This window comes from Ursus americanus, chromosome 25 (genome assembly GCF_024610735.1).
Source record: "Ursus americanus isolate L20-20 chromosome 25, mUrsAme1.1.p, whole genome shotgun sequence".
NCBI lineage: Eukaryota > Metazoa > Chordata > Mammalia > Carnivora > Ursidae > Ursus > Ursus americanus.
The window spans coordinates 39029447-39050612 of NC_142151.1; the positions used below are offsets into that span (position 1 = coordinate 39029447).

General features: G+C 44.7%; 1 protein-coding gene and 1 long non-coding RNA gene across 8 annotated transcripts in view; one reads left to right on the top strand and one right to left on the bottom strand.

The window, feature by feature from the left end:
• Positions 1-1675: 1675 nt before the first annotated feature.
• Positions 1676-12378, bottom strand: LOC123794816 (uncharacterized). Of its 5 annotated transcripts, none has more exons than XR_006780254.2 (5): positions 12245-12378; positions 11051-11295; positions 9342-9535; positions 7604-7763; positions 1676-5091 (listed from the first exon to the last, which is right to left on the bottom strand). It is a non-coding gene; the product is annotated as an uncharacterized LOC123794816 (long non-coding RNA). The 5 variants fall into 5 exon arrangements; XR_015721682.1 differs by lacking the exon at positions 12245-12378 and adding an exon at positions 11354-11463 and having other exon boundaries at positions 11055-11113; XR_006780256.2 differs by lacking the exon at positions 12245-12378 and adding an exon at positions 11354-11463 and having other exon boundaries at positions 11051-11113.
• PCED1B (PC-esterase domain containing 1B) overlaps positions 11220-21166 on the top strand; it is a 71894-nt gene continuing 61947 nt past the window's right edge. Inside the window, exon 1 of one of the 3 annotated variants that reach the window (XM_045801206.2) lies at positions 11220-11361. The gene's annotated coding sequence lies outside the window, so the exon portion shown is untranslated. Of the gene's footprint in view, positions 11362-15521; positions 15602-21166 lie in introns of those variants that run through there. The other 2 variants (XM_045801205.2, XR_015721680.1) reach the window with 2 other exon arrangements.

Consider the following 21166-nt stretch of genomic DNA (forward strand, 5'->3'; position numbering starts at 1 on the left):
CTCAGACAACACATTTTAGCATTTTTTTCCCCTTTGGGACTTTCCCATTTGAAGAAATAATAAGCTCGCTCTCCAGTTTTCTTTAACAAACTAAGCATGTGACAGGCAAGGTCTGATTTTTTCTTTGCCTATTTCCTCTTCTAAAATTTAAGTCTGCGGTTAGGTAAGCTCTGCAAGCCCGTTTCTCCTTCAGACTGCGGGCTAACACCGCTCTCCGAATAATACCCCACGTTTTGTTGTTTTTCCTGAGCCGTATACGCAATCAGAATAAAATTGTACATAAATGAGGTATAAGAAATTGTCCCTGCACCAATGTCAAGGACTTCTGAACGTGCTGTCACCAAACAGACCCCTGACACCAAAGCCGTGACGTGTTAGGTGGTGAACTTGGTGCTGGGCAAAACAGTGCCAGCCTCCGTGCCCCTACAGGTCACCATTAAACAGTCTGCTCACCTTTGCCACAATGTTCTAATTCTCCTGTATGTCACTGTTCCCTGCGTGGCACCCTGTAGTCCTGGAAGCAGCGATGGACCAGGAGGTGTGAAGGGCGGGGGGGGGGGGGGGCAGGGGGGAGTGGGTAGGCTGAGGCAGGCGGGAACTTCTTAGCTAACTAGCCTGGGCCCATACCCTGCAGGGCAGTTTAAAACAACTAACTCTCGGACATGCATGTCTGGAATGTAACGGAGACGCCCAGTAAATGACCGCAGTAATTATTCTTGCTGATTCTGTAAAATGAGTTAATGTAATGACCATTCTGAGCACTCCGCTGATGATGTACTCAGTATGTGTTCCGAATGATAGACTCATTATGTATTTGTGGTTTAGTATCGTGATCTAAAGGAACCCAGATGCCTGTCCATTTGGGATCTTCAGACCTCACTGAGGGAATGCTCAGTGGGTATTTGACTAATACGCCTGATTAAGAAAAGGCAGTAGCCTGAGTGTTTTCAGAAAAATCCTGACATGATTTAGTAGGTTGAATTCCGCCTCTGAAAGGGAAATGAAATGATAAGATACGCATCTTAGAGCACAGACTGCAGGTTAGAGAATGGGGCAGAGGAAGAAAAGAACACACGTGGAAAGATAAATAAGGAGGCCGCAGCAAACTTCAGATTTGAACTACAGGAGCGAAGCGGACTGATCACAGAATGGTCTAGAAAGGAGAATCCACTCTACTCCTGGTGGATGAAGGCAAGGAAGGGAACCCAGATGATCTTACAATTTCTGTCGTGGAGCAATTAGGTAAACACTGACTTCACTTACTGAGAGGAGGAACAAGCTTGGGGAGGAATATAATTAGTTAAGAATTTACTTTAAATTGGATCCTTACATCGTCACAGAGTTTATTCAACCGGGAACAAAGAGACATTTCTTTCTTCTTAGCTATTTTTGTCATGCATTTTAAAACTGCCCCATGATTTAACTAGCATGCATCACCAAGAATAAATGCCTATATGGAAAATAAACAGTCTTTTGTTCTCACAAAAATATATAAGGTGACTGAGTTCACAGTTAAGCAACACCTAGAAATCATGACTAAGAAAATAGAATATTGAGAGGGACTCGAAGATTTATTATAGTCAGGGGTCAGTGAAACTGGTAAACATCAGATTCAGAGAAGTGAGAGTAATTTATAGTTCTCCATATTTTTAAGATTTATTTATTTATTTTAGAGAGAGAGAGAGAGAGAGAGTGCGCGCGCGTGAGTGGTGGGAGGGGAGAGAAGGAGAGGGAGAAGGAAAACCCTTGAGCGGGCTCTGTGCTGAGCTGGAACCTGACATGGGGCTCAATCCCACACCCCTGAGATCATGACCTGAGCCAAAATCAAGAGTTGGATGCTTAACTGACTGAGCCACCCAGGTGCCCCTTTATTCTCCATTTTCATTTGTTTGAATATATTTCAGAGATTCAACAATAAAATATGAAGAAAAAGAATGTCCTAAAGGAGAAAGAGAGGAAGGTTACAAAACATCAGCAGTGGGGCGCCTGGATGGCTCAGTCGTTAAGCGTCTCCCTTCAGCCCAGGACGTGATCCCAGGGTCCTGGGATTGAGCCCCACATCGGGCTCCCTGCTCTGCTGGGAGCCTGCTTCTTCCTCTCCCACTCCCCCTGCTTGTGTTCCCTCTCTCACTGGCTTGTCTCTCTCTGTCAAATAAATAAATGAAATCTTAAAAAAAAAAAAAAGACATCAGCAGTGACATTAGTTTTGTAAATGGTAATTTGAAAAAATATTTAAAAGTCTACTATTTTATTGGTAGACTGGAATAGTGATACACGATTGATAAATAAAACAAATAATGCAATTTGGATCAACCATTGTAATTATAAAGCAAAAACACTCATTTGTAAAGAGTCTGACCACAAGCCACTTTTCCCAGTGCTATTTTCAGTCATTTTCATATTTTTAGTAAAATTTTTATTTTTTAAGAGATTTTATTTATTTACTTGAGAAAGAGAGAGTGAGAGAGAGCGAGTACAGGGAGGGGAGGGAAAAGGAGAAGCAGACTCCCCACTGAACAGGGAACCCAACATGGGGTTCTATCCCAGGACTCTGGGATCGTGACTTGAGCTGAAGGGAGATGCTTAACTGACTGAGCCACCCAGGCACCCCTTTAGTGACATTTTTAAAAACCTTTTCAGTAATAGAAGTGATACCCTCACATAAGGCCATAATTACATTTCCAACAATGAATTATAATCATCAGTTTCTGTGTTTTTTCCTCTCTAAACACAGAGACCATGCCTTGGTCAACCAAGCCCTGTGCCTGGCCCTGGACGCCCTCAGCCAGAGTTAATCCAGTGAAGGAAGAAAGGGAAATTAGCATGCATCAGAAATATTAAGCAGTGTCTACCTTCCTGGGTGAAGAAACCTCATGTTCAGCAATTTAGCAGCTAATATCTCTGAAAATATCGGAACTTTTTCTTTATAAATGCAGTATGACCAAGTTTCAGATAGCTTTGAAAATAAAGAAAATTACTGCATCCACAATTCCACCATGCAAATATAGGAAGGGTTAGTTAGCATTCTGATTCGGGGAAGGATAGTATTAGCACTGTTAGAATTAATTTATAGTGTACTTAAAAGCATGCATTTTTTAAAATACCCCCCCTTTTTTTTTAATTGATGATGTTGTGGATAGCCCCCTCCAATATGACAACTTGAAGGAAAAGGCATTTTAAAGATAACTTTTTAAAATGCAGATCGTGAATGTGAAAGGTGAGGAAAGATTGTTTGCCAGCCTCTCTGACTGGGAGAGAGATGATACTCCCAGCATTTTTCGAGTCTAGGATGGAGTTTCTTTATTTGCATAGTTTATGGTAACATGGATAGAGGAAAGGAAGTGCTGTTGTAACCCATAAATAGCTAAGTCAACTGACCTGTAACATAAAACATCTCAGATAGAGTATTTGAGAGCTTCCGGCCTTGGATTTGACATAGCTATGTTCTTCTATAAATGGTAACGGGGGAACTATAGTGAACTTGGCAATGGAATATTATTCAGCCTTTAAAAAGAAGGCAATCTTGTCACAAACAACTACGTGGACGAACCTCGAGGATATCGTGTTAAGTAAAATTAGCCAGTCACAAAAGACAAATACCGTGTGACCCCACCTGGGTGGGGTGTCGAAAGCAGTCACGGGCATGGGAAGTCCAAGTGGCGGTTGCCAGGGGCTGTAGAGATCAGCAAAGTAGACTCGTGGTTTAATGGACAGAGACTTTCAGGTTTGCAACGTGAAAATGCCCCAGAGATGTGTCGCATAGCGATGTTGTGAATATACTTCACACTACTCAACTGGACACTTACAAATGGTTAAGATGACAATGAAAAAAACAGAGAGAGAAAATTGGAATCAGAAAATCAAGCCAGTGGCTTAGAGTCCTCTAATAAAATTTAGTATTATTTAGAGGTAAGGGACATTGCTAACTCATTCAAGGCCCAATTCTCCTAGGATATTAAATTATTCTTTGTGAAAAAGGTTTATAATCTTTTTTTGCCCTCCACCCCCCTGAAATTTATGAACTGTGGCTCTGGGACTATGAGCCTGAGACTCAGGAGGCCTGGTCCTTTGTCCAAGCTCAGGGCCTAGCCTGGCTGGGATTCGGGCAGTTGCCTGACCTCCCGGAGCCTCAACTTGGCCTAAGGCCCTGTCATCTTCCCCACTTGTGAAGACTGTTCCTACAGGGATAGGGGCACACCAGTCCACAGAGCTGTGCCACCGAATGGGGTACCTGTCAGTGTGCCACATTATATTCAGTGGTAGTCATCGAAAGCCTATTTTTATGATACTGAAGCATGGGTATATGTACACTAATTTCTAGAATAAATTGAGCATTTACTAAGTGCCAACCGCTCTGCTTAGCACTTTGCATATTCAATCTCCCCTGCTGGATTTGGGCCAGAGAAGTTAAGTAACTTTCCCAAAATCACACAGCATGCAGGTTTCAGACTTGAACTCAGCTCTGCTGCCTGCAAAGGCCATGCTCTGAACCTCTAAGTTACAGGGGAGCAGAGCAGAGAACTTGCATAAAACATACAAATTCTAAGAAAGTCTGTAGAAAATTTTAAAAGGTCCTGATAGAATGGGGTCTTCTATAAATTCACCTCTCATTGCATCTCAGTGACACCACCACATGGGCTCTTCTCAACCTTTAACCTCCCAAACTCCAGCCTCGCCCCTCAACAACACAGAGGTGTGCGTGGACTGACTTAGTGCAGAACTTAATTCGGTCACTACATTGAACTCACAACCAGTTTTAATTCAGTCTGAAGATTCTTCGTTTACTATCAGAGAAGACTTAGTGCCTCAAGAGAAACAAATTATTCATACTTGCCTCAAAGTGCTAAATGCAAGTGTTTGAAGAATTATCAAGAATACGCAGACTGTTTCAAGTAACGCAAGTGAAGAAAACACATACTGTTTTATGACTTGCCAAACCTGGTCCTTTTTTAAGGTAGCCACTCATAGAGTTGAACACAGACACACAGCAGTTTGCTGAAATAAGTGTATCCTAAGTACATATTTCGTAGGTTGATTTCTGGCCCGCTTGAAGCACTCAGTTCCAAGAAGATAAGAAAAATAACAGTGTTCCTGGAAATAGAAAATGTGAATTAAGTGATATCAGCTCATATAAAGATCAGCTTAAACTAATCTGTGGCGGAAACTATTAGAAGAGTTGTTAATATTAAAGGAACACCATTTTTATCTCAATACGCATAATATGCTTTAATGTCTAAAATATTTGGCTTTTATGGGTTTGCTTTTAAATAAATCGTAGTTTAAAATACATTATAAATTTGTAATGGCGTATTAACATACATTAATAGACACCAAAAGGCAAAACGTCAATCCTGACTAAATACAATTTTTGCGCACTCTGCTACCTGCATCCCGTGGGGTTAAAACAGACCAGAGAAAACCAAGCATCCTTGCTGAACACTCAGTTCGAACAGGGGCTCCCAGCCTGCAGTGGGCCTCCATGCTGCTCAGTAATTACAGCCCCCTTCATCTCCCAGATGATGATTTCTTCCTTTCTCCTCAATCCTCAAACCTCTATTAGCACCTGCCTCAGGTTCACTCTCAGCTGGTGACCTTGATTTCACTGAGGACACAGCAGTCGAGAACAACTCTGAAAGCTGGTGCCTCCACACCTACCCATATAGCAGCCTCGCGCCCCTGTACCCGGCCTTTTCCCCTGTGTGCTCCTAGCCAAGGCCCAACCCCTCCACTTAGACACTAGATCCCAACGCTTTCACCAGCATTACTCCTGCATCACCTGGTTTTCCCTATTTACTGACTTACTCCTATAAGCATACAAACTTACTATTCTTGTTCCCATTTTAAAAGAAAATAAAATTCTCTTCACCTCTCTTCTCCCTTGTGGAGGAAGAAAATTTTTCCTCCGCCCTTCAAGATTCTTCTAGGTGATGTAAGAATTAAATTAACACGAAACAGATTAACAGGGGGGAAAGAAAATAATTCATATGCACAGAGGTCTCATAGATATGGGACCTAAGAAGTACCGAGGCAGGCAGCTTTTATACTTTCTAGACAAAGGAACGTAGGTTTATGAGGAATTGACAGGACAAAGAAAATGGACATTTGGGACCATCAATTAGCAAGGAATCTAAACAGAATTTGGGCTGAGGTGGTAAATTAGCAAAAGTAACAAGGTTTGTTATTTCAGCCCTGAATTTTCTGTCTCTGATGGTAAGGATGTCTCTCTTCCTCCCAGTGTTGGGAGGGTACCTTTCACATGAGAGATTTATGACCTGCTTTCTAGAGACCTAGGATGGTCAGACTGTTTTTGTTATACTGCCTGTTTCTTAAATAACATTAATTAAAAATAATCATTATGCCATTGTGGCATATTTTGGGGCATCCTGCCCTGGGCTCCCACACTTCCTAGCTGACTTCTCATTCTCTACTTCTCTTTATTTATAGTAAAACTCCTCCAGGGTGGTACTGTCTCTGATTGTCCTCTTAGTCGTTCTTAACCACTCTCAGCAGCCTTTGTCCCTACCACCCAGTCAAGGTCACCAACATCCCGCATAGCCAACCAATGGTCAAATATCTCACTTGACTTATCCACTATCTCTGACACAGACAATGTCTCTTAAGTCCTCCCTCAAAACAGTCTTTCCTCTTGGCTACCAGGATCTCCTACTCTCCCTGTTTTCTTCCTGCCTCAATGACTCTTCCTTCTCAGTCTCCTGTATGAGTTCTTCTCGTAGTATAGGTTTCAATTCTCAAATCTCTTTTCCTCTCTAGCTTCGCCTTCTCCACTGGTGACAGCATCCAAGCCAAACTGATGCCTCCAGGCTGGTCCTCTCCCCCCAACTTCAGCCCCGATATCCAAATCCCCATGCAACATCTCAGTTTAGATGTATACAAGGAATCTCAAATGTAACAAGCCCCAAATCAAACTTTTGACTTCCACCCCTCCCAACTCATTTCTCCTAAATTTTCTCCATCTGAGTAAATAGCAACTTCATCCTTCTTGTTGTTCAGGCCCCAAACCACAGAGCTAAACTTGCCTTCCCTCCTTTTTCTCATACCCCATCTTCTCTCCACAGGCAAAAATAAAATTTTTTTAAAGATTGTATTTATTTTATTTGACAGCCAGCCAGCCAGTGAGAGAGGGAACACAAGCAGGGGGTGGGAGAGGAAGAAGCAGGCTTCCCAGTGGAGCAGGGAGCCCTATGTGGGGCTCAATCCCAGGACTCTGGGATCATGCCCTGAGCCAAAAGCATATGCTTAACGACTGAACCATCCAGGTGCCCCTCGCCACAGGCAAATTTTATCACCTCTACCTTCCAAATGGATCTGGAAGCTGACCACTTCTCATTCCTCAGTGAATGTCACTCTGGTTCAGGCCTCAAACCTTATGTTATTCAATAACCTCTGAAGGAGTCTCCTTACTTCCATCCCTGCTCCACACAGTCTATAGTAACGTCCCGGAACTTTCTGCTCAAACCCCTTGCAATGGCTCCCACAGTAAAAGCCCAACTCCTTTCAAGGGTCCACGACCTACTTCCCTTTCTTCTCTGACTTCATCTCCTGTGTTTGCCTCTCTTGCTCACGCCAAGCTAGTCATACTCACCTCTTGATTGTTCTCTCTGCTTGGAGCTTCCTTCCCCCAGATTTCTATATGGTCTTTCCACCACCTCCCTCTGGGCTTTGCTTAAATGTCATCTTCTCTGGGAGACCTTTTCCAGACCATGATTTGTCCCTTCTACGCTTCTAGGTTCTCAGCTGGGTCTCTGTAACACAAGACAGATTGGCAAGAGAAAAGCATACAAATTAGCCTTCAAGAAGAGGGGCGCTTGCGTGGCTCAGTCAGTTAAGCATCTTGACTCTTGATTTCAGCTTAGGTCATGATCTCAAGGTCATGAGATCAAGCCCCACATCAGTCTCCACACTCCATGGGGAGTTACTTGAGATTCTCTCTCCCTCTCTCCCCTGCACCCCACTTGCTCGCTCTCTTTCTCAAATAAATAAATAAATCTTAAAATGAAAAGAAAAAAATAAATGAAGACACAAAGCAAGGTTAAGCCTGAGTGTTTTTCACTCTGGATTTGATGACGACTGGTCAGAGTGTACCAGCTAAGGGTGATAAAGTGGGGGAGCTTCCCAAAGCCTGTTTGTTTAGATTCCTCTGAGTCCTGGTGTCTTTGGAGATAAGGATGCTACTTTCTTCCAGGTAGGGGGAGGGCACCTCTCACAACAGGGCCTTGTGACCTGCTTCAGGGCAGGCCCCAGAGTCCTTCCAGCACCTGCCGTTTCTCAAGTCCCTTTGGCTTAAAATATTCAGCATGCTGCGGTGCCATATTCTGGGGTAGCGGGTCTCAAACCCTGTCACTACCCCATTTAAAATTCTGATCCACAGCTCCTGCATCCTCCTCACCCAACAATCATGTTCCTCTTCTACCTAACATACTATTCTACTTATTTATGTATGTATTTATTTATTTTTAGTTGTCTGACTCCCTCAACCCCAATGTCAACTCCATGGGGCAAGGCTTTTTTTTTTTTTTTAATGTGTTAATCACCGCTGTATCTCTAGCACCTAGAACGTATCTGCCACAATTATTTATTAAATGAAGGAAAGAACTAGTGGATGGGCCACGGTTAGTGATGTGGACGTATTTTATTATACACTACCATATAACCTGGTGCTCTGGGTCTGTTTTCTCATTTAACCCTTGCATCTACGTAGCGACTGTTATTGTCATTATTTTGCCACAAGGAGTTCAGTGACTACCGACATCATGCAGCCATAAATGACACAATTAGTTACTAAAGCCAAGTCTGTGTGGCCCCAGACCTATTTTATTCACTGCGTCATAGCTCTGGCTTCAATTCACACCATCAATAGACGTACAGTCACCATATCGAGATATGGAGATATATGGATATCAAAGTTTAAGTGGTCCCCAGACAGGGCACAAGGGCCTGAGTCAGTCATAAATGCCACACCATAAGGACTCCTTTTACAGGCTGTCGTGAGTCATGTGTTTTCTGTACCATTTCAAACATCGGAACAGAATATTCGGAACAATCTGAAAGATCCATTTCCCAAAGACCTTCTGCAGGTTAACATCTGATCTAAGTGGCGTTGTATTCTTCTTTCCAGACTTCTGCCTTAAATAAAAAGGGAAGTTGAGTCTTCAAGAAGAAAGGAAGAGAGAACAAAATATTTCAGAGAGATATAGGTTATCTGTATAGAATATTTCTGATAGAATAGACAAGAAGCCCATGACCGCATCACGTCTGGCAGGACAAATGAGGGATTAGGAAACAAGAAAGGGAGAGGGACTTCTCACTCATACCACCTGTACCTTTTGAAGTTCTGTGCCATATGCATTAAGTACCTTCCGCAAATAGGCAAAATAACAACGGCAGTACGCCCTGTCTGGCCTCCCGCCGAGAGGGCAGTGAAGAGGACACATGGCAGTCTTAAGTTTGTCCAGGCCCTGAGCACTCCTTCCAGGTGACAGTCGTTGAAGCTCGCTCCCGGCCTCGGTTCCACCATCTGCAACGGGAAGATCATGATTAGAGCTTGCCTGACTTTGTAAGCAGGGTCTGTTGTGAGACGCTAAGTGTAAAACTTTATACACGCATCAGCGTTCATTATCATTCAGGGCAAGTTTGGTGGATAAGAAAGCAAACCAGCTCACTGAGCTATGGAATAGGTTTCTAGAAATAAGAAAATCGGTAGAAAATCTGCTGTTTGGTCTCAAACAATTTTACTTTAAATTCAAGGAGTATAAGCAAGATGATCACCGGCATCATTCCAGCTCCTCTAGTCTCTGGTCTTGGAATTATGCCAATTTTGGTCATCCTTCCCTAGACCTCACAAGGCCTTTTATCCTCACAATGCACAGACTAGCTGGAACCTGGAGGACTGGAGAGGTTTGAAACTCATTTCTAGAATCAAACAATGGCAATTTTCAGTTCTGTAATACGCTACTCTGAATCTTAAAATGCTAAAGTTATCCACTGGGTTCTGGATGCAGCCTTGCCTTGAAACACGTAACGAGTGAATGAAAAATCATGGGAAAAAATGCCAAATAACTTGATTTATGGCTATCGATAAGAGAATAAAAACAATGTGTCATGGATGGAATTCGTGAGCCACACACTGAGTATTCAGTAAAGTAGCAAAAAATAACATTTCTCAAGAAAAGGCAGCCTGGGTTGCTTCATAGGCCTATGTAACTAAGTAGCACAGTATTAAAAAAACGAACAAAAACTAAGTGCCGAGGGCGTGTATTTCTGGACTGTTCTGGAGCCCATTACTCTTGTTCACGGGTTCTTTTAGACCATTAAATGGGATGGGGAAATGGGAGGTCCTAAAGTGTTTAAAACACCGTAGAGGGTCCACGGTTTGGGGAAGAACTTTCTTAGAGCTTCATTTCCTCCTTTTTCCTTTTTTCTGCTTCTTTTCCTCCTCCTGTTTCATCTTGGTATTTGTAGAGAAGGGGGAAGTCCTGGGGCTGCAAATCATGTCCTTCCAAACCCAAGAAAACAAAGCGCGGTGCTTATCTAACCACCGGAAGGCCCCGCCCCCTGACGCCCCCCAGTTCCCGCGGGGTTCGCGTGGACCAGCAGGGGGGACCAGCAGGTCCTCGTGGGTCTGTGCTCACTGGGGCCTGTAGTCCTCTGCGGCCGTGGACGGGGCTGCTCCTCCACCCGCAGGGCCGTGGGAAGGTCAAGGGAAAGGATCTGAAAGCGCTCGTGTACACTGATGCAGCACAGCATTATTACTGTGAAAAATTAATTAGAAAAGGGAGCAATCTTCTCATCATTTCCTTATTTCTCTTTTCTCACTTCCCCTTTCTCTCCCCTCCCCGCCCGTCTTTCTCTCCTTCCCCACTCTGCTCTCTCGGCGGGGAGCACACACCAGGTAGTAGGAGCCGAGGGTCTGAACTGTTAAAACAGAACGAAGTTTAGGAGCCCCTATAAGCTACACCCAAATTACTGAGAAATGTGAAAAGAAAAGCAGCTCAGCCCCAGATTCCAGGAAAACGCTGCATTTTGGATTTACTTGCCACTTGGTGCTGTCACATGGGTCGAGTCTTCAAGCTTTGGTCATTAAGTCTTCCGCTTCCTAATACAAAGAAGTAAATGCTGACTCGTGTCATTTGCCTCCCGTGCCACCGGAAATGGCATCTTCTCCCCAGCCGCGGGCTCCCGCACCCAGCAGCAGCACCCAGACGTGAACTCATCTGCCCGGCAGCCGGGCCCGGGGCTCGCCAACCCGGCCCTCGGATCGACAGCCGACAAAGGAGTCTGTCGAGGGACGAGACCTAGAGTCACCTGAGAGGTACACTTTTTAATCACCAGTTACCTTAGTGAGTAAGTACTTTCCAGTTTTCCCATTTTATTTTCGGCATTAACTTCACGTTTCTGAGCAGCCGTTCTTAGGATCGTCCTTTCTTGGGCACTTACTGCCCAGCGAGATCACCATCCTAACCCCTTCACCCCACCCCACCCCCCCTTAAGGAACGGGACAACTGTTACTTTGTGATAAGGATTCGTGATTGATAAACTACTCTGTCTGTAAAGACGTACAGCAAAGAGAGACAGACAGTCGTGAACAGGAGAAAGGACGCGAAGCATTTATTGTGTGTGCAATCTTGTATGTTGTGGTTGACCACAGAGGCTTGGCGGCAGTTTTGACTCCCCGCGCTGCTTTTCATAAAATAGATAGATGACCTTGGGCGGATGACTCAGTCTTCCCAACTTAATTTTTCGAATGTGTAAAGTGGAGAAAAAGAGAACACTGATGTCACAGGGCTCTTAAGGGGAACGGATAGGTAGCTAAAACACGTAAGACCCTGGCGAAGTGGCTACTGAATGTTACTGAATAACAGGTGAAATTAGTGTTTCTACGTAATAAATGAAGGCTTTCATTCGACTGGAAAGCTCTCCTGAGGAGTAAAACCCATCCCTCAAACACGCTGAGGTGGTTCTGGTGCAGAATAACAAGAATTAACATTTGGAAAGTTTACAGAGCATGTCATCTGATTTCCACAATTAACCCTAAGGCAGGCAGTGCAGAGCCGTGGACCTGTTTTTGCTGCCGAGGGAGAGGGGAGAAGTGGAGAGCTGCTCTGAACGTTACCAGCAGGAAGAGAAGCTCGTGGGTCCAAACTTCGAGCTGAAGGGAGGAAAACATGACTTGGAAAAACTAGTGTCAGAGAGTTCAGACGTCCCTTTCTCCAGCTCAACTTCTCACCTCTTGGACCTTGCCCCTCTTCCGGTTCCAAGCCGTAGCGTTTGGAACTGGCGAAATCCTCAGTCCTGCTGCCAACACACAGAGCCGTGGGAACACAGGTCTTCCAGATCCTTCTACAACACAATATGGGCAGGGAGAAGGCAGCCAGAGACTAGCTCTTAGAATCCCATCTTTAAATTCAAAACCTTTGTTTCCCATAGAAACGCTATTGCACTCAGCGCTCAGATACTCTGCTGTTAATAATAATAACAGCAATAATAAAAGAACGTCCATTTTAAAAGCTCTTTCGTGCAATCTCCTTGGAGGAGCTTTGGAGGCCATTTGTCCCATTTAAAGGCTGAGGTGAGCATCTCTCACAGAGATGACGTGAGCTCTGGAGGTGGCGAAACCCCAGCCTGCGACTCAGCCTAACGTTCCCATCACCCGTTCAGTTGGCTTTTGTGGCCATTCCTGGAGACAGAATTTTCAGAATCCCACCTGTGCATCAGTCCATCAGTTGAAAGCAACTTAGTCATTATTGGCTCCCCCTCACCCTTCCTTTTCAACCGTGGGAACTTTTTATTCAACGACCACTTAGACTCTGGAGTAGTCAGCCGAAGTCTGAAAAACTCTGAGGCGCACAGAGCGTGAGCGCGGCACTGACTTTTCCACTGACCCATGAGGAGGAATAGTTAACGAGCAGTGATGGAAGCCCAACTAAGTTAACTTCATCCCTGCTCTGTTTCCTCAGGGAAAAAAGCCTTAAACCTGTGTACAAAACATTGCTTTGTTTTTCCACAGAGAATGAAAAGGAAAACGATATGCAAATATTTTTTTCTAGATAAGACTATTTTTTTCCTCTCCATCTCAACTAATATTTATAGCTGGGGTTAAAAGCTCAGGCTCCGGAGCCATATTTCCTCCTAAAGAAACAAAACTATCTTAAGCTGATCTCATCCATCAGAAGATTCATTGGCAATGACAGACCAGTTCTGCCATTTGCTAGCTGGACAGCCTTGGGTGACGTACGTAACCTCTCCAAGCCTCAGTTTCCTCAACCATACAATGGAGAATGTAAGAGTCTCTACCTCAGTAGGCTGTGGGCGGACAGAAGGCCTGGCACATAGTAACTGCTCAGTAAACAGTAACCTTTATGCAGAAGGCACCGGGCTGCGAGGCGTAGAAGGATGGGTGAGACCCACTTCCGCCAGCCAGGACTAGGATAGAAGGGGGTCGAAGGGCACATGTGTGGTTAATCATAGTACAAAATAGAACCAAGTGCTCGATGAGGGCAGCCATCAGAAGCAGCAGACTTCTCTGTCTGGGGAAAAAAGGGGAGACTTTCAGACAGACGTGGTCTGAAACTGGATCTTAAGGCAGAAACAGAATTTCAGGAGAGGAGGGGGTTAGGGAACCCTGATGCTAAGTCCCAGAGCAAACATGAAGAGGGGAGAAAAAGCCCTCTGGGTATCCACGGGCTCCCAAATTCACCCACAGGCCCTGGGGAGCTGCACAGGAGGAAACATCATATCCCAGGTTAAAAACCAAAGTTCCTAAATGCAAAATGCCGGGAGTTATGCTAGCAGATCAAATGAAAGTGAAGACACGAAGGTCAAAACCCCAGATGATCATGTTTTAGGTCAGAAAACACAACATAAAAACCAGACCATTTCAGAAGTCTTTCAGAGTGAAGACGCACTTCCTTAAGAATGAAGAGTAATTTATGGAAAGTAAAAAAGTTCATCATAAAACCTAATAAAACAGAGGTGAAACTGGTCACTGCTCAGCTTCCCAAAATATATTGCAACACCCTCCTCCGCAAAGCATAGCCTCAGGAATTACATCCCATTTTTTAATGCCAAGACACAGCTGAACGGTTCTCCATCCAGGCTAACGCTCAAGGATTTTGAGGTTTTTAGGAATAGTGGAAGCAGCCACAGTCACGAAGCATAAAAATGACTTGATCCAAGCATTTCAGATGCAGAGGTCATTTCCACCTGGTCATCCCCAGCCTGTGTCGCACGCATAAATTATACAGCAGCTCTCAGGGCACGCGCAGCAAGAATGTGCCGCCGTCATTCCCACAGACGCTCCATTCTTACCTTTAGGAAGATTGTCCAAAGGTCACAAGAGAATTATTTTAGGAATTCAGCCACGGTTTGATGGTAGGATAAATGGGCAACTAGAGAATTTGAAAGTGATAAGAGGCCCACACGAACGGTTACTCCTTGCCCCCTCCCCCCTTCCCACCCCCTGGGAACTTTTATTCTACTCACCTGAATACGTCTGGAATTCAGGAGACAAGTTTGGGCTGGCTCCATTTATTGAGCACTTAAAAATGTGGCAGACCTCACGCTAATGCCTTTGTTCAGCTAACCCTCGCTTCTTAAGAAATTCATAGTATTATTCTTGTTTTGTTGATGAGGGTTCTGAAGTGCAAAAATAAAATGTACTTAAACTGCCCCAGGTAGCAAAGGGGCCTCCGCGGTGGAACCGGATATGAACCCAGGGGGCTGCCTCCAGGCCCCCCTCTGAGCCACTGGGCTTGCCACCATTCAGGAGTCATCTGCATACAAATGGTGATTGATAAGGCACCGAATAATTTGTTTCCATCCAAAGTGGGACTTTTTTTGGTGGGGGGAGGGGTGCCCTTACTAATTGCACTGAGAAAACAGGGGGTCAGCCAGAACCCTTTGGGGCAAATTGAGAAGTATGACCACCGTATTGACTGATGCCGTGAGAGTGGATGGGTTTACCCAGGGAAAGAAGGCTGAAGAAAAGAAGAAAGGAGCCGATTAGTGGGTCGTGAGAGAGATCCACAGTTGGGGAATTGCCCGAGAAAGAGAAACTCACAGAGGATCCTGGGGGAGGTGAGCCGGGAGACAAGGGTGTCAGCCTCGGGCAGTTTTCCGAAGGGAGTCACCCGGGGCGCCCCGGCCCTGAGGAGCTGGGAATGCGGCTAGGGTGATAAGGACCACGAGGTGGCCATTGACAGGGGCGGTCGGGAAATCACTGATTTACTGACCACTGTTTCTCCGGTTTGGTGGAGTTGGGAGCCTCATTAAAGTAAAAGGAGGCGTGAGTGGGAGGTGAGGACCCAGCCACAGGCAGTGCAAACAACTCTTTTTGAAAGTGGCCTTGAAGGGGAAGCAAAAGATAGGACTGTCCTGGAGGTGGAGTCAAAGAAGTTTCCTTTCTTTTTTAAAGCAAGAAACTAGAATGTGTTTAGTGCTTAAAGGAAGGAACCAGCCAAAGGAGAGTGAAGAAAAAGTAGAATGAATAATTATCCCCTCTCCAGGGGACATTCTGGAGCCGAGTTCCTGGGGAGGAAGAAGGGCGAACCAGCTGAGCTGAGGAGTCACCTCTACACCTGCGGAGGTACAGCTCTGCCCCTGCGGAGGGAGGAGAAGGGACTGGGCTGGAAGGTTCCATGGAGGGAACGGGAGGGAGGTGCTGTCTGCAGGCTCGGGTTTTCTCTGGAGTCCCCGTGGGGAGGGGTTGCGGAGCCCGAGGTTTGAAGCTGCCTAATGCACGGCAGGCACCGTACTAGGCCCTCGAGAGACACTGACGTGATCTCTTTTCGTCTTCACTGTTGTTCAGTGAGGTAGGTGATCTTACCCCCGTTTGACACCAGAGGAAACTTGGTGGGTCAGCACAGTGAGCAGTCAGCCCAAGAGCACACGGCTGTTTGGGGCCAGAGTCCAGGTCTGACTTCATTGTCTCCCGGAAGGGAAAGCCAGCCCACGGCCTTTCCGTTATCTTGCAGTCTTCGGGGAGTAATAGGTGGGGAGTTAGCGATGTAGTTTTAAATAGTGGTTTGAGACCAGAATGCCGAAGTGAGTCAAAGTCTCTACATGATGGAAATCCTATTTTTGTTCATATGAATTGCTTTGATTTTTTTTTTCTACTTTAGGAGATCCTCTTGTAAAACAAAAGTTGTTGTTGTTGTTGTTTAATGGGTCTGTTTGAATAAAGGCTCCATAGTTTATCTTTAGTTTTTAGAGAATTTACCTGCTATCAGGTATCATGAACCCCCACTTCATTCGTAAAGATGTCACCTGCGTTTCTTTCTAAAGCCCATAGGGACATTTTCTATTAGTCTATTACTATGGGAAAAATATGCTCCTTACGGATTTTTATAAACTTGGTAATTTTCACTCTCCAAGTGTGTGAAATTCTGTGGGTATTTTACTGTGAAAGAATCACAGATTTAAGATGGTGGCCCCGTAGGGAAGGTGATAATACAAATTGATAAGGTCTGCAGGGATTCTGCCTCCACAAGGAAAACTTGTGGTTACGTGGAGCCCACTTTGAAACCCACTAGTTTCAGTTTTCCATTTGTCTCACGTGTGTTTGGGATGTTAGATGTGGGGTGTGAGGACTCGCTGAAGAGCCAAGTTAGAAATATGGCCCATATGGTAGAGTTGGGTGATACAGGGATGGGGTAGAGGAACCCTGACCGTAGTTGGGGACGGGGGGAGGGGTGTGAGTCAGATTTGCAGAGTGACAACTGTCAGAGCCCCAGACACAGGTTTTTTCTAAATTTTTGTTGAATTAATGGCCTGCAGAGCTGAGGCCTCTTTCAGAGGTGAGGTTATTTGGAGTGGGGGGATTAGAATCGGACTTTCTAGTGGTTGATATGTAAGGGGCCGAAAGAGGGTGTCACACCCTACCTTAAAGGACGCGGCGACTCAACCCCAAGAAGTCGAGAGAGACAGCTCTTGATGCAGTCACACGAGGCTTTATTGCGGGACCAGCGCGCTGGGGCTCCTCTCATAACCCACGCAGGGGCAGCGGAGAAGAAGCCCCGAGCTATGAATTGGTTGGGTTTTTATGGGGGTTCGTGGGCGTAACCCTCCGGGGGCAATTTTTCGGGGTGTTTACAGCCTCTGCCCAATTAAGAGTCCGGTTGGCCAGTACAAACTGTCCAATAGGAAATTTAGGTCATGCCACTTGGCGCGAGGAACTATCAGAGAGCTTCAGATGGTACAGGGTGGTGGTCTTTCGGAGGGTCACTCTGGGTGTCATTCCGGGTGGAGGGTAGGATGGCAACATGCTGGGGGGTGATAGCTCTGGGTGGGATACAATTAGGTACCCCTCCACCCAAGGACTCGATTTATCTATTTATCTTTAGCAAGCAGGCGTGCACAGAAGCGAGAAGCTGCGGTTAGCGTTGTTTCCAAGTGGGCCCCTTCCTTAAAGTATTTGGGGCGCCCAAACTTTGCTTAAAGGGGATTTTCAGTTATGTTCCTCTACGTATGTTTTCCAAACTTCAAAATGTCCTTTCAGATAGTTGCAAATAATTTGCATCACTCACCACAGCATCTCACAGTACTTTTACGTGGTTTTTTTTTTTTTTAATTTACTCCACTTTTTAAAATAGTACGCCCGCATTATTTCCCCCTTTTCTGTGTTATATAGAAGATTGTTAACGGACTTGGCCCAGAGCAAAACATGAATCTCTTCAGAATCGGCAAACTTCAGGCCATTCGTTCAGCTTTCCCAAAGAGAAGTTTGCATTGTTTTTCTTCTTTGAAAACTTTATATGACATGCAGTTTAATTTTTGACAAGTTTAAAGCCCCCCTAGAAAACTAAGCAAATGCCAACACATTGAGATGAATTCCTGAAAACTAATTGTATTTGTACCATCTATTCCGTTAAAATGTAAGGGGATCTTGGAAAGTTGAAAACATTGATTTGATTACCAAAAATGCAGTTAGGAGGAAATGAACTATTTATATTCTCAACATAATGTTGCATTAAAATGGTTAGTCTTACGCAAGAAACTATTTTAAACTAGTTACAAGGACTTCCTACAGCTAATCAAAACAACATCCTAATCATTAATGACTACCCCTGATTTAAGACTTCACTGCAGGGTCTCTGGAGCAGCCGACCTATTTCTGTGTCTGTCTTCCTGGAACCGAAGATCAGTAAGAAAAAGAAAAAAAAAATTAACCTAATTTCTACGACACATTGATTAATGAAAAGCAAATGTTACATGTTTGGTTGGTGATAGTTGTACAGCAATAGTCAATGATTTATAAGTCATGGCTTACGAAGCTATTAAAAATTAATTACCCCCAAACGAAGCAATCTAAGCAAAATGCTCGAAAGTCATTTATTCTAGTAGTAGCCATTATTAATGCATATTTCTGTCAGAGCTTTAGTCAAAATCCAAATAGAAAGCATGGAACTAAAAATTATGATTTCAGGAATCATCGTGAAGCTCTTTAAAAAAAAGTGTTAATTTGAGGTTGGAATGACAGATTGCAATTACCACTGGTAAACCTCCTCCCTCCCTCCTGACTCCTCCAGCGGGCTTTGGCGCTTCATTTGCATACATTCTTTGGGGCTGCTGGCACCTTCGTCAGTATTTGCCTCTTGCGTGTCCATTTCCTTGCTGTTGCTCTTGAGAGAAGAGACTGCTTTTAAAATACACATTCCTTCCATCTGGTACCGTATCAGGTTCGCAATGATCTTTACTGAATGAATGAATGAGTCACCCTTATCTATAAAAGAGCTACGAAAACATTTTAATAAGTGAGTAGAGCAAATTTGAAGCCAAGGTGCAAAAGACCAGCAATCTGTTTTCAAATCCCCTTTTTGTTTCTTTCTTTCTTTTTTTTTTTTGGAAATAAAAAGGGCTTTGAAAGTAGAACTTGCCAACCTTTCTTTAGACTTAGCTCTCAATTATTCTTCATTTACCACCACTCCCCCCCAAGAAAGTAACTTTGTTTTTGTTAGGTTTCGTTTTAAGTGCTTGGTATCTTGGTTTAAACGATTTTTTCCCAGGGCGATATAGTCCTGGGGGTGTCTGATTTGTTAATCCTGTCACAGTCCTGGTGCTCTTTATCAAGAATTTCATGAATTTCCTTTCAGTTTAACTTCGAACTGGAGCGTGTTCTTTCCAGTCATTTCCTCCTCCCTTTTCCACAGGCTGATCCGCTGGCCTGTTGCACCGCAGAAGAACAATGAGAAATTCCTAGGGAGACGTTTTTGCCCAGGTTTGACTCTGGAGCAGCACCTGGGTGGGTTGAGTTCACTGGTGGGGATCCAGGGCAGCCAGGACTCCTTAAACAGTGAGAGGCCGCGGAGTCTGCAGAATTATGTGTTGGTTACTCCACAATCCAGGTCGCTTCTTTGTTGCGTGTCTCTAGGTAGAGATCAGGTATGGGATGAAATACGTATACTGTCACTCACAGCACACACACACACACACACCCCGGGTCCCCACCCCCTGAGTACACATAAACCACCTCTCCTGGGGGGGGGGGGGGCAGAGGAAATGGGTGCCTCCCTGCACGTAAAGACACAGCAAAGCTCTCTTCTGTCTTGTCTTCAAGTATCTTCCTGACTGGAGCCGAGCTGTTCGATTCAGACCAGCCTGCAGTAAAGGATGTCTCCCTACACAGACAGACTTTGGCGTCGGTGGTTTTACCTTTTAGTTCCATCACATCAATAGCCCTCCCTATAAAATGGAAATAATAAAGATTATCTGATAAATAGGATTACATCTGTAAAACAGCTGGTGTGCAGTAGCCATTCAACAAACATTAATTTGGCTTTATTCAAAATCTTTCACTTGGATCGTCTCATTCTCCCATCACAGGACCCTGCCAGAAAAAACAGGACAAATACTCTGTAAATCCCCCGCCCCCTTCTACAGATGATTAACCTGGTGTTTTGAAACTTGCTCAGTAATTATAATAACTAAGCTTTATCCATGGTTACTACTTGTCAGGCATTGTTCTAACTGTTTGACATTTAGTCCTCACGTGAAATTGTGAAGTGGGCACTCAAAGTCCCATTTTACAGATGAGGAAAATTAAGGCAGAGAAAGGCTTAAGTAACTGCCTAAGGACAAAGAGCTGGCAAATAGAATAGTTGGGGTTCACACCCCAGTAGTGTTGCTCCGAAGGCAGTGCTTTTGGCCAGTATACCTCAGTGCCTCTGGTTCCCACAGCTTTTGAGTAGTGGATTGGACTCCCACCCGTCAGTCCCAGTATAGAGCACTTCACACCCAGAGGAGGAATGCATTAGGCCCAGGAAACAAAGTACCCTGCTTGGAGAGCCTCGGGGTTAGCAGACCTGCCTGCCCACCCCACGGAGAGAACGCTAATGGAAGGGGATGGTGTTCAGTATCGTAGGGGACGAGGCCCGTGATGGGAGCAGAGTGCTAGCCCAGAGAGAGCATCGGAGCAGCCCCATGAGAACCTGAGAAAGTGTGGGAGGAGGGTTCCCCCTTCACTTTGCACTTTGGAGACTGGGGTCTAGGGCAGGGGAGCACTATCTGTTCACGAAGACCCTGAAAGAATGCAGCACCTGTTTCTGCTCTGTTCGTCGCGCTCTGTGTCATCGTTCCCAGTGACTTTCTGATCTGCTCCTGAAGGGCGTGACCAGGTTTTACTCATTTTTATATCCCCTCTGTGGAGCCCTGAGTAGACACTTAATAAGTTTGAGAAATGATTGCAGACAAAGGAGCATGCCTGAGCCCCAAAGGGATTTGGAGGTTGCCTACGGTTTTATCCTGTTGTACCACAATGAGCTCTATCCTCTTCTTAAGCTTTTTTTCTGATAACAGAAGCGTTTGAATGAAGATTCTTTGGGGGAAAAGAAGCCAATATTTTCAACTGTTCTCTTACGGCAACTCTTACAGACTACCCGTTTTCCTGTTTTTATTTTTGCACTTGTACCCATTTAAAACCACAAATAGTGTAGCTTTTAAAAACTGTAATTTAATAATAGCTCTCCACCCACCCCAAATAAAATGCTTACTGATGCATGGAAGCCTGGGAATATCAAACCACAATGGATTGTATTGGCCTGTGTAAGTGTATGAAGTGGATACCATGTTCCTCCCCGTCTGAGATCTGCTGGTGATACTGAAGTGTGTTTTTACCTTTTATTCATTAATGGATATGGTTGTAAATGTCAGCTTT